The 10,777-nt window shown below is 35.7% G+C and overlaps 1 protein-coding gene across 2 annotated transcripts in view; it reads left to right on the top strand.

The window, feature by feature from the left end:
* Nucleotides 1–7,585: 7,585 nt before the first annotated feature.
* Nucleotides 7,586–10,777, top strand: part of BCHE (butyrylcholinesterase) — an 86,276-nt gene continuing 83,084 nt past the window's right edge. Inside the window, exon 1 of one of the 2 annotated variants that reach the window (XM_023500833.2) lies at nt 7,586–7,761. The gene's annotated coding sequence lies outside the window, so the exon portion shown is untranslated. Of the gene's footprint in view, nt 7,816–10,777 lie in introns of both variants that reach the window. The other variant, XM_012546611.3, reaches the window with a different exon arrangement.

Raw genomic sequence — 10,777 nt, 5'->3', positions numbered from 1 at the left:
AACTAAAAAAATAGGGATATTAATAGCACTTACTAGGCAGGGTTGTTGCGTAGAAAAACTGAGATAATATTTTTTTAAACTGGTTTGCTCAGTGCCCTGTCCTTACTTAGTCCTTCCAATACCTAGTAGGTACTAAGTAAATGTTTATTCCTCTTTCCCTTTTAAGGTAATTTTTCACAATCAGAAGTATGACTGTAACACAGTTTGACTCATGAATCTGGACAATGAAGAAATGTAGTAAAGTGAAGGTTCTAAGCCAATGCAAAAAAAAAAAAAATCAAAGTAAATATTGTCAATGGCCTCCAGGGAAATATCATTTAAAAATACCATTTAGGAAGGAGAAACATCACTCATTCAATAAACAAGACCAAAGTTCAAAACTCAGTGTTAGGTAGTCAGATGTAGTCATACCAGGGGCAACTTACTTAATATCTCTTCTTTTCAGTTGTGGATGGGTGTTGGAACACATGATTTTTAAAGTCCGGTCTACTCTAAATCTAACTTTCTATTCTAAAATTCTGTGATTTATTAAGTGCCTGCCATGTGCCAGGTATTGTACAAGTCGCTGGATCAAATTGAAGCATAACTTGATTGATAATTATTCATCTGAATGCATTACTGTAACACAGATAAAATTAATATTTAGCTAAATTTCAGTCTATTATGGATTAAAATTTCAATCATTCTAGTACTTAAAGAGGATTCTCCCTGGTTTATAATTTCCAAAGGATTAGTATTGTTCCTTTAGACATGGAATTTTTTAAAAAAGATTATATTGTACTAGTTCTCTGAGCATTCCCCCCAAAATCCCTTTGGTATCTTTAAAGCAGCAACTGTAAAATCACAGACTTATGGATGATATCAGTTTCTTAATGTAGAAGTCAGCTCATGTTAATCCTGGATGGTTTGTCAGCAAGTTCAAATGGAAACTGAATACTTAAGGAACAATAATAGGTAACTTTTAGACCAAAGAAAAAAGTACCTGATAGAAACATAGGCCACAGGATTGTCAAGTAGTCACTGTGGATGCCCAAATGGCTAAGCAGAATGGGAAAGGAACTTGCAAATTATCCTTTTTAGCCAAGCATCAGTTGCTATCTTTGTAAGCACATTTTGAAGTCAGTCTAGTTATATCTATACATCTATTTATGTATACACACAGAGGCATACATATGTATAAGAATATACATTTATTTGTATGTGTTTATGATAACAAGGATATCTACACACACACACACTATATATATATATATATATACATATGTATATATATATATATATATATATATATAGTTCATATTAGCATGTTGAGTAGAGATTTCTCTAAATTTGCAGTCTAACATTTCTGTGAGCTACTGCAATTGTACTCTGTGAATAAAGCACAGTGCATTCTTTGAGGTGAGCAGGCATGATGGACTGTCCTGCGCCGATGTCTCCTGTGTGCCACAATAAATTCTAAAAGTCTTCAGAGACGTCTTGAGAGTATTCTTGTATCGTTTCTACTGCACTCCATGTGAGAATTTGCCTTGTGTGAGTACTCCATAAAAGAGTCTCTTAGTCAAATGAACTTTTCATATATTTTGAATAGCATGGACAGCCCATCAAAGTCGTAGAGTTTGAGTTAGAGTTTGAACTCTTGGCAGTTTAGCTCAAGAAATGACCTCCAGCACCCAGTACATTATTTTGCTAAGCAATCTTTAGACTCTGCCTAAAACAATTCCTGTGGAATGGATTCAGTTTCTGGAATGGTACTGGTAGAGTGTCCAGGTTACATGGGCATATAACAATGAGGTCCACAGAACAGCTTTGTAGATCTGTCTCTCCCACATCTCTCCTTGGAGCCTCCAAATTCCAAGTTAACTTTGGCAATGTGTGCATTATGTAGACTTACCAACAGTATTCAAATTTTTTGACTTGCTATACCTGGTAGTTCCATGTATATGCTGAAAACCTGTTTTTTTTTCCCCTTGGTGGTAATTGTGTGTTAGGGCCAAATAAGCACAAACAACAAAGAATTAATCCATACTTGGGCACACTTCTGCCTGAGAGTCTGCACTGAGTGCACAGTCATTGGCGATCAAAAATGTGTGCTAACCTTGGCTTATATAGCCTTTTCAATTTAAATAATTTGCCATTAGTGCGATAGATATCTTTGATGCCATTTTGTCCTCACTGAAGGGAGCTGTAATCAATGAAAACTAAAAAATGCTTCAAGGAAGTACAGTTTCGCCTTATTGCATTGGTGACTGGATTGCATGCAAGTATGCTGTCATGAAACTGAAATGCAATACTGACGAACTTGGTCAAACAACCAGATTTTGACATTATTTTCCACAAGTCCTCATGACTGACAATATCTTTGATCAGCTTGATTAACATTGTGTATAGATATCTGTTCTGTTGGCATTTTCTGAAGTTTTAGGAAACGAAAGCCATGTTGAATGGTCCTTCACCCTTTTTGAAGACATACTGGGTCTTGGGTAGAAGATTATTTTTCAGGGGACCAGTCTGGCAAAAATCTTGCCAGCGATGTTTAAGATGCAGGGAGTGGAATAGGACAATCTATTTCTTTTCCTTTTACAGATGGATGATGGAGACAATTAAATTCCAGGGAATAACCTCCTCTTGCCATACAATGTGGAAGATTTCAGCCAACTTTTGTTATAGCTGACCTCCAGCCTTGTAATCTTAGCTGAAATAGAATCAGCACCATTTACTTTGTCACTGGAGAAGAATCTAATGACATTTAAAACCTCTTGTTCAGTTGGAAGTTTGGCTAAATCTATAACATCAACTTGTGTATTATGAACAATTTACCCCTGGCTTTGTAATCTTATCTGGAACAGAATCAACACCATTCACTTTATCACCTGAGAAGAATGTAATGGCATTTGAAACCTCTTGTTCAGTTGGGAGTTTGGCTAAAGAGGGACTGACTTCAAACTGAGATAATATGGTCAATAGTTTCAGCATTGATTGATAACAGTCCATGGAGAACAACATTCAGTCCATGTCTCCATAATCCTGCCATCATCACCAATTAGTATGGATCTGTCAGCACTGAGTAGTTCAAATGTACATTAGGACTTTGATCCCAAAATAATTTTCAGGATATCACAAAAGTTATTAGCATTGTGACACATTCTTTTGCTTCACTACTGAGCTAAGAGTCCTGCTTTTCTCAAAGTTTCACTTGCACTTTACCTTTGATAGAATTAAATTCTTCTTTCTTAGTGACAGACAAAATATCTTGCTGATAAATGTTGTGAAGTTCTCATTTTTTTTTGTTTTTGTTTTCCAGCTTCTGAATTTCCCCATCACTTTTGTCAAACAAATTTTGATGTTTGAATGTATTCTAGTCCAGATTTAAAAAAAAAAAAAAGGATGCTGTACACCACATCTCTGAAACCTACTTACTTCTTTTTTGCACCTCTACTGCTAATCATGTATTGGCTCAATTCCCCCTCCAACTCAGCAACAAACTGTCCACACATAGAGAAGCACTAAAATCTGTTGACCTTAGGTCTTCTGGTACTTGCCTTGCTTTGGGGCTACAGCTTTGTTGAATGCAAATGTTTAACTTGGAAAGGATAATATATATATAATCTGTTCAACACTGCACCATATATCCCCTTTATCACTCAGTTTCTTCTCCTTAAAATTATAGTTTATTAATAGCCAGTGCTTACTGTGAGGAGGTATCCACAAAGTTTTATTGGGTTTAAATAAATACATGACAGCATTTGTGAAGAAAAGGCTACGAGATGCACAACTTTTAAGCAGTAAGTGACCATTTCTGTTGCTGTTTCTGATTCTATTCCGCCCATGTCTGATTGTCTATGCCTATTCTGGCATTAAAATAATCTATACAAATAAACTTATCCTTTTTCAGTACATTAATAATAATGGTCTCCAGGTTTTCATAAAATTTTTCCTTGACTTAATGAGGATTCATCATGATGGGAGCATACACCCTAATGATGATGACGTGGCACTTTTCTTGCAAGTGGCAATCACAGGTCACAAACCTGCCATTAGCTCTTTTTTGGGAGTCATACAAAGTATTGACTAGATTAGATTTGATTGTAAAACCCTGTGCCCATCAATGAGGCCTTTCCAGAAATATATGTATCCAGCTGCCACTTAATAAGCTGGCCTTCCTTTGTCAGCCTTGTTTTATGTAAGACTTATATTTGGATATGATGCTTGGTGAATTCTCTTGCAACAAGACAAGCTTGTATTCCAGGTCTGCTTGATTCCATGTTGTCCATCAGCATGTAAGCAGTTCACATGACAATGATGAGTGAATTCATCTTTCCCAAAAGTTTTTGTCCAATTTTGCATTTCAATCACAGAGTAGGATCCCTATCTGCCATAGTAAGCAGACCAGGGTTAGCTTAGAGACTTTTGCTAGCTCTCATGCCAGAAGGTGAGAATTCAGACCTTAAAAAGTCTGCTCAGAGCCCTGGTAGAGCTTCTAAATCCCACTGATGCTTCAGTCTTGTGAGAAGATGGCTCTATGGTCTGGGCCACCTGTGTGTAGGTTTGCGACTACAGCTCCCCAGTGTCTCCACATGTTACTTTGTCAGTTGCTTGTAATCATAGGATTTTGAGGTAAGTGTAAAATGATAAGGTAATGAAATAGCAAAATTTAAGATGATAAAATGGCATGGGTAATTTCTTTTGACTCCAGCGAAAATTGGATTTAAGGGAGAGTTGCATAAAGTCATCAGTCTCTATCTTCAAAAGTGAGGGAAGTGCAGTGGCAAGACAAGTCAGGAACACTGGCCATGAATTTAGATGGAGTGAATGACTTTGGCATCTTTGATGTCTAACCAAGCTCTAAGTACTCCCCAGTCCTGCTTGAATCACTTTCATAACTGTGGGAACATTATTCTCTCTACCAATTTTAAACTCTTTACATGCTGGGGTTAAACACCCCCCCCCTTAACTCCACAATAGCTTGATGCTTATCAATTATCCTTAATCAGGTTCAGTCATTTTGCTCAGATTGTTTTACTGGGGTGGGGGAGCCACATGTCATGCTACATTTTTTTTGGAGTCACTAGTTAGATAGAAATATAAGTCATAAGATGGCCAACTTGTCATTATGGCTGGCCAAATGCCAATTTGGATCGGATAGACAAGATGGAGGAAGAACCTACAAATTTCAATGTTTAGCCAAGTATCAATGTCCTGTATTTTGGTTACCACATATAAAAGTCAGTTACACATACACACATACATGCACACACACACACATACACACATGCACAAACAAGCATACATATCTAACCTTTGAATTTCAAAAAATCCTTTCTGGTCACCTCAATTTATTTTGAGCTGTATTTCTTATTAAATGTTCGCAATAACTGGTCATCCATTTTTTGCTTGTAATAATTCATTGAGGACTTTCAAGTAAGCACATCAATCTTAGAAGCATTTATTCATAAATAAAGTTATTATTGGACTTCTCATTCTGTCTTCTGGGACCAAGAAGAACAAGATTTCTCCCTGTGTTATGTGAAAACTTTTCATATTTTTAAATATTTTATTCATTTACCTATATATAAAAAGAAAAAAAAACATATTCATGCATGTGGTACAGCATAAAAAAGTGGATTCAATGTAAAACCATAAGATTATATTGTTACTTTTTACTTTATTTAAGATATATCATAAATATGATACATTGTTTTCAAAGTTACCCAGCTTTTTTGGGGCTTCTTTCTAGGTTTTCTTTTGTTCCCTGCTCTGTACTTTTAATTTTTTTTCTCCCTCATTCCTCACTTTGCTTTAGAGAAGAATCCAATTAAATACAGATTTATACACTATTTTCATATCTATATACACATATTCATACATACATTTATGTAAAACCATACTGTACATAATTCTAATTATGAGTCCTTTCTCTGGAAGTGGATAGCATCATCCCTCAGAGACTAAGTTTTTCCATGTTTTTGCAAAATCCATCAGCTCATCATTTTTATAACACAGTTTCTCAAACTCTTCCTTTATCTTTTCTTCACCACTAACCTGACCAGATAATCTCATTAATACCATGATCTTTGGACCATTCTCACCTTTTTCATCCTCTTCTACAAGGCCTTCAATTTATCAATATCTTTCCTAAAAGGTGGCATACAAAATTGCCCACAGTATTGCCTACAGACTCCAGGATGTCTGACCAGAGTCCCCCAGGAAGTCCTCCAGGGCATCTCTCTCCCATACCTTGAGTCATGTACTTTTGCTGAATATTCTTCAGTCTATTTTTATGCCTTCAACACAATTTTGAGGTATTTCCTTCTCATCTCTTGCCCTTCCTTTTTAGGTTTAGATGCAGTCTAGCAAGAGTCTGTATTCCCTTTACTGGTTCTACTTTTTCAATTTGACTTACTGTACTTGTCAGTCCTAATTGCCTTAGAGTCACCCTTGCCATTGATGTATCATGATTTCTTTAATCATTCCCCAATTGTTAAACATTTAGGTCACCTTAACTTGTGTGTGTGTGTGTGTGTGTGTGTGTGTGTGTATGCAGTTTAAATTAATTCTACTGTAATGATAAATGACTGGTTTTTTCTTTATTTTTTAATGGTGTTTTCCCCTTTATTAAGATGATTCTGTCTACGTATAATCTCCAAAGTACAATTATTGGAAACAGACACACACATACATACAAACATACATGCACACACACACACACACAAAAAAATCCCTTAGTAATTATATCTATATGTCCTTTTATCTATTCTGTCTCTGCTTCTGTCTCTATCTTTGTGTCTCTCTGACTCTGTCCATTTGTCTGTCTCTTTCTGATGAGTTTTGACATATTTTATAACATTGATTTGAAATCACAAAGGCCAGGCTCCAATTTTGCTTTTGACACATACTTTATCCAAATAACTCACTCTTCCATTGCTCCCAGAAAACACTCCAAATATAAATCACAAAGGAGTCTCTTATCTGCCTCTGTGATGAGAATTCCTCATACTTATAGAACAAAAGTTTTCAATATAGAGCCAGGTACAGAGATGGAGGGTAGGAGCTGTTTAATCAACGAGACAGCTGAGGGAATACATCCAGTTTGGCTGCCTACACAGTCCAAATATGTGGTATTTATGAATACTCTGTTTGTTTAGGAGGGCTGACAAATTGGAATAATGATAAAATATTTTGTTATTTCCAAAGGGCTACTTATCACCATGTGGCTAATATGGAAGCCTTTATAATTGGTGGGGATGGAAGCTGCCTGGCAGTGACTACTGAGGGCATCTGGCCTCTCCTGGTTACATTTTCACCATCCTGGATTTCAAGGAGTCCAGTCCCATAAGGGGCAGGGAGGAATTGAAATTTCACAGACGGGAAATATCTGTCTTCCCTTGGAACATCCTATAATGTTTTAAACCCAGGACAAAAATAGTGAAACAATTTTACTCCAGATATTAAGGGGTTAAAAAATAATTTCTTAGCTTCATGAAAGACTTCCATTGTAGCCAAATTGTGGCTTTTTTTCTAAGAAGTCTTTGTATTTTCCTTTTCAGATAGGCCCACAGGAACCCTGTAAAGAACTTGTAACTGAATCATTGCTCCCACCATACCATTAGCCTTGGAACAGATGTCAGAAACTAAGGACGGACTGCTTCCAGATCAGGTTGCTGCTGCCAAGTCTCGCGAGCTTTGTGTCAGTAACAGTTGATTAGGGGCTGTCCAATTCCCAAGCTAGGAGCAGCAGCTGCAAGGCTGCATTTCACTGAAATAGTAAGTGATCCCGAGTCCTTACAAACTTTATCATCTTTGTGGCTGGGGAGCAGGGTAAGTCATTCTGCATGTGGGGAATAGGGCTGCAGGGAAGTGGCAAGGAAGCTATTTATCTGGGGATTAGGATCTACTGCTACATTTTGCCTTGTATGTTTGTGATGCTGGGGGACAAGTGGGGCTGGAAGGAGTGTGGATGAACCTTTGTTATCATTTAAGGATTTCCATCTACATAAGTTTGTGTGCACTGGGGGGTGTGGTGGGAGAACTGTTTGTGCAAACTTTTTTTGTACTTGAAAAAATAAATTTTGCTTATATGTACTGTTCATCCCCTTTTATATTACACTTTGAGGGTGACAGGCTTATATTCTAAATTTATTGCTGATTACAAAGTCATTTCCAAAGTGGTGACTTTGTAAAGCTTAGCAATGCTGGTTATTGACTTGTGTTTGTATTTACTTAAAAAAAATAAAGTTAAATAGTTAACTATTGACTTCGCTTTAACATTTTGAAATTAAGCCATATTTACTCCAGTGAATCCCTAAGGATTTTTGAGACCTGTAACTTTTCTTCTTTGAAATGAGTTAATCTGAAGTTTGAATGAAATGGGAGAATTGGCTGAATTTATACTTAATGGATGATTGTTTCTATAACAGTGCTAAGGTTTTATTGATTCCCTTCCTTGAACAGAAATCCATGGCTTTCACTTTTGGCAATGCAAGCTATTACCTTGATAAACCCATTTGGGTTGTTTGAACTCTACCTGACATATGTACAAACCATTATGAAATACAAAGATAAGTATGAAACTGTCAAAGTGATTTTAGGAAACAATATAGTATTTCTGAGTGACCAATGAGGAAAGACTGTAACAAATGTGCTAAGGAGTCAAAAAGTTCTCTGTACCTCCATTATTGCCTTGGATCTTATAGGAAGAGCATTTCTGCATAGAAAGAAGTATCTTCTCTATTATCGAATAAACTATAAGCAAATTCAGGAACCACTAACTTTAAAAAAAAAATTCTTCACTTCTTACTTTGAAATATATTTTAATACTATTGTTTATCTTTAATTAGTTGGTTAGTCACTAAAAAGCAAATGCAACAAAAACCTTTTTATACTAGAGATATTCTTTGTCTCAAAGATTTCAAACTTAACCTCCCTTCAGAAAAGGAATGTTTAATTCATACAACTATGAACTGCTCCTAAAGTTGAGTTGGCATTTTATTTGCATATAAGAAAACTAAGGACTAATTTTTTATTTCAAAATCAGAACAACCTCTCCCACTGACCTCACCTAAGACCTGTTCCAATTTGCCCAATTTGATATGTTTTAAAAGGCTTCAAAAATTCTTATTTGTGTTAAATGCCATTTCCAATTCAATAAGCATTTAGTAAATGCCTACTATATACTGTGCTGATAATAATAATTTGGATCTTCATAGTGCTTTTAATTTTGCAAAACTCCCCAGAATCTCATTTGATCCTCACAGAGAAATCCTATATATAAATATGATTATTTCCCCCATTTTACAAGAAGAAATAGGATTAGGGAGGTCAAGTGACCTCACAGGATCATACTGAATCAGATTCTAAACTCAAGTCCTCCTGATTTCAAGACCAATGCTCTAACCGCCACACCACCTAACTCCCTCTGAAGATCAGAATTTTGAGACTAAGAGAGGTTGCATAATTTGCCCACATGTAATTTCAGAGACTGAGATTTGAGTTCTTCTATGTTTGTAAGATTTCCATTTCAGGACCAATCACACAGAGAGTCAAAGATAGTAGAAAAAGCACTGAGATACAAGGTGAAGTTTGGAGATTAGGTCTATATTCAAATCCTGTCTCTTATACTTCCTAAACTAGGACTTGTTTCTTCATTTACTGGATAACAGAGTAGAATTTGAAGGCCTCTGACCTCCCTTTTTTCTCTCACTTCCTTTGATGGCTGTTTTCTTCTGTTGCCTTGGATCATAATGACATTACGTCAACCAGACTTATAGCTCCTTCTCTACTGTCCATGACTAAAAGTCATTAGAAAGAGGCTGTGTATGATGCTATTTAAAAAAAAAAAATCCCCTACCTCCTTTTTTCTTTATGCTAAGAAGAAGCTTTCTATATAGATGAAGGTGGATGGGAAAATAGATGAATAAATATTTAAATATGTAAATATATACATATATACATGCTTGCAAAGACATGAGCATGTATACAGTATAATACATGTATACATCAATATGCAAACATGCATGCACATGTAAGTGCATATGTAGTACAAATGTGTTTATGTGCATTGTATATATAATACTGTCCTGGCTACATTTATTAAGCAGCTACATTTATTAAGCACATTTTCATGATGAATTATACAAAATTATTTCCCCCCAAATCTAGACTAGACTGCTTGATGCTTATTGCCAGATTAGATTCTGAGGAAAACTTTTAGTGAGGAAAATTTTTCTTACCAGTTTCCTTTCCTGTAAATTAAGTTGTTTTTAATATTTCCAAATTTCACAGTTTAGTTATTTTTTTAATCTCTCAAAACCTTTGCTAGAAAGAGAATGTTGTCTATTTCTCCCTACCCCTTCTTTTTCCTTTCCTCTGGAGGCTCTTCTTTCAAGTTTGCTATGCCTCTTCCTTTCCTCATTTTCTTCCCTTTTTCTCATATCTGTGACAATAAAATAAACAAGCTGAATTGGCTGAGTTTATACTTGCAGCTGTACTTGCCAAGAGTCTCAGCCTCTCTCCTTCTTAGGACAGAAATGCTTCTCTTTTCAAAAGAATAGTTTATTTAAAGTGAGCATACACTGTCTAAACTGAAATCTCAATGGGGAAAATAGAGCTGGCTTGGATGGTTGAATATTTTCAGATCATTTGAATTCTGAGTTGTTCATTTATTAATCATTTTAGTCAATTAAAATGGCTGTTATCTCATGTTCTTTGAATATTTTTTTCCTGCTTAAATTGTTCTAAGTATCAAAGCTACCAATATTTTTTTTAGAATAAGGTCTAAAAT

This window comes from Sarcophilus harrisii, chromosome 3 (genome assembly GCF_902635505.1).
Source record: "Sarcophilus harrisii chromosome 3, mSarHar1.11, whole genome shotgun sequence".
In the NCBI taxonomy this organism is placed as follows: Eukaryota; Metazoa; Chordata; class Mammalia; order Dasyuromorphia; family Dasyuridae; genus Sarcophilus; species Sarcophilus harrisii.
The sequence above is the reverse complement of the archived record's forward strand: the minus strand, read 5'-3'. Positions and strand labels throughout refer to the sequence as shown.